Genomic DNA, 3,431 nt, shown 5'->3' with positions numbered 1-3,431 from the left:
CCTAGGCAGTTATGTAGTCGTATCTTGGATCAATATAGCTTGATCAACTATATTCATTTGAGATGCGACCGACATGTGCTTGGGAGTGATGTGGTGTTGCAACGATGTTAAAACTTACCTAACTCTATACAAGAGATTTCTAGATCAGAACATGAAAGTTGGAATACTATAGGAGTATTCTATGACACTATAACATGATAACAAGTTTGAAACATACTAAGTACATTACATTAAAATACTATAGGAGTATTTTAGGCACTATATAAATAACTTATGTGATAACTTAAAAGACTCTTACGGATAGGTCTATAATCTTGCAATGTATACTCCCAAGGTTTTATATAATTGAGATTTTATAGACTTAGAATTTGTGATCTACGCTTCATTACCTGTTCCTTGTTTGGTTGTGGTGTTGGAGTAGGATCACTTATTCGAAGGTCTATTTAATCTTGAATTATATACGATTTGTATACATTGTATAATTATAGAAGGACTCTGTAAGGATCACCCCATAAAGTTACCCTAAATCTCATAGATTCTTTAGACACTTCCATTCTCGTACGATAAACCCCGATAGATGTAACCACTTCCTTATAGCGGTCAACATAAGAGTCAAGGAGGAACAAGAGCAAGTTCAAGAGAAGTTTTCAAAGAAGGATCAGCCGAAGTTGCCAATACGTCTTATGCGTCACACTAATAAATAATAATCTAGGCTAACTTAATGAGTTAGTGGAAACACTGCTCACATTATGTGTTAGGATTATTTTCTTACATGCAACTGGTAACAATTATTCAGGTCACATATATTCATTCGAGGATAGCCATTTCTAATTCATAAAGTTTATTTGATATAGACTCTTTTATGAATTGTTTCCAGAACCCTGTGGAAGTCAAGACCAGATACACTCAGAACTAGGATAACCTTGTCTTTCAGCTTTCGGCTTTTATCCACTGCTATAGACTTATTCCATCTCATCTTTGTATTCTTAGCAAAAGATGCCTCGTGGTAGACCAGTAAGGCACGTAGTCAACAGCACGACTGAGAATCTGCCACTACAGTTCGACCTAGCTGCTTTTCAGGCAGCAGTAACAGCAGCAACGACAGCCGCCCTAACCCAAATTCGTGCAAGTGGTATCAGTGGATCTGATAGCGGTGCTCACCTAACCAACCACATAGATACCCACGAACACCCACAGGAATGTTCGTACAAGGACTTCATGAACTGCAAACCCAAATCCTTCAATGGAGATGGAGGAGTAATTAATCTGATGCAATGATTCGAGAAAACAGAATCGGTCTTCGAAATCTGTTCGTGCCCAGAAGGGAGCAAAGTCAAGTTTGTTGTCTGCACCTTCTCCGGTAGAGCCCTAACATAGTGGAATGGCCATGTTAAGTCACTGACTTTATCAATGGCTAACTCTATGGGCTGGGAAAACTTCAAGGAAATGATGATGGGAGAGTACTGCCCAAGGGGCGAAGTACAAAAGCTGGAACAAGAACTATGGGAGCTCAAGATGGTCGGCTCAGACATAGTGACCTATATTGATAGGTTTAGCGACCTGGTAGCACTGTGCCCCAGGATGGTTACCCCAGAGAGCAAGACGATAGAACGATACATCTGGGGTCTAACTGCCCCGACCCAAGGTGATGTGTTGTCTTCTAAAGCATCTACATTCGATAGTGCCAAACGCCTGGCCCATTGACTCATCAACCATGGAGTCCTCCATGGCGTAGAAGTCCCAGTTCCCGAGCCATCAAAGGGAGAGGACTATAAACAGAAGTCGGGGAATAGGAGGAAGAAGAAGCGAACAACACATGAACCCCTGCAAGAGCAACAAACAAGTACTATGTACGCCGCCACAACACCTGCTACAGCAGCACCTACCAGTCGATATGCTGGAACACTCCTGAAGTGTGGAAAGTGCAACTATCACCACACCAGAGTATGCCAGGAAATGCAGTGTCTGAACTGCCACAGAAAGGGACACATAGTCCGTTTCTGCAGGGCACCAGATCAACCGATCTCCCAAGTCCCCGGAGTTGAAGAAAACCAAGCCTGCTATGGCTATGGTGAGACTGGACACTACCAGATAACAAAGAATTCAGGAACGGATGGACGAATTCTGATGATCACCGCAGGAGAATCAACCCCGAGTCGTCAGCGAGCAGCAGTACGTTTTCGAAATAGTAATTACTTTAAAAAATAATTTATATTTATATAAGATTAAAACTTGGGGAAAACACTTAAAAGTAATTTTAATAACTCACGTATTGAAACAAGTCACATTATCAGAGAGAACCAAAAGATCCGTTTAGGGAAGCTATGATGACTTAGTATGTACATCAGGGTTGTGCATAACTAAGATGTTGCAGACTTAGAGTGAGTGATTCCACCTTAATTCCTATTCCTTGTTTGGTTATGGATTTGAGGTAGAGTTACTCAATCGACCGTCTTGTTCATCTTGATTATTCATAACTTGTATATCACATGCGATCATAGTGGTACCAAGGAGGATTGTAGTATAAAGTATCGACACTAGTTTACAAAGCACTTCCGTGGTATGTATGCGCACATCGCGGTATGATACATAGAAATGTTATCAACAAGAGGAAAACAGAAAGCACTAGAACACACTAGGAGTACATTGTCGAACACACTAGGAGTACATCATCGTATAACAGACGTTTCTTTCAAATCGGGCAAAACTTTGTTTAGTAAAGAGTCCGTTACCATCATTCGTCATGAGTTGGCGTGGTCCTCACCACACTAAGTTCATATGTTTTCATCGCCTCGACCGTCAAGTTCGCAAAACCTTTATCATTCGTATCGACAGTACAACTTAAACCTCAGTTTTGTCTTTTGTATTCTAAACCCCGAAGTACTCGTGCAAAGGGTACTTTGTCCTCCAAAGCCTTTCCGTCGTATGTTCCGCAAACTTTCTGAAATACCACTCCTCCAGCAGACCAAGTTCGAGTGCAGAGGCGAAGGAAAAATATAGCCCACCTATTACTATTCAGTGTATACGTGAGGGTGGTATATGATTATGATTACGCAGATTTAGTATGTGTGCTTCCGCCCTATTTCCTGTTCCTTGTTTGGTTGTGGACCTGGGGCAGAATCACACATCCAGCCGTCTAACTAATCTTAATTATATATGACTTGTATACACGAGGTAATGATCGATGGACCAAGTATGAATCCTATCATGGATATTAGGGCAAAGTTGCCAAGTCTACGAGTGGGTAGTCTTCAAATCAGAGGAGTGTAACCCCAGTAGTACTGTTAAGAAAGCTAATTTCAGGACGAAATTCCATCTAACGGGGGGATGATGTGACAACCCGAAAATTTTTTGCTTTGAAAGCTCAGTCAGTCAACTCAACTGAGTGTTAGACTCGTTTCTGCTATCATTTAGCACAATTTAGAGTCTGT

This window comes from Lactuca serriola, chromosome 3 (assembly GCF_051521515.1).
Source record: "Lactuca serriola cultivar US96UC23 chromosome 3, Lser_US96UC23_V15, whole genome shotgun sequence".
In the NCBI taxonomy this organism is placed as follows: domain Eukaryota; kingdom Viridiplantae; phylum Streptophyta; class Magnoliopsida; order Asterales; family Asteraceae; genus Lactuca; species Lactuca serriola.
The sequence above is the reverse complement of the archived record's forward strand: the minus strand, read 5'-3'. Positions refer to the sequence as shown.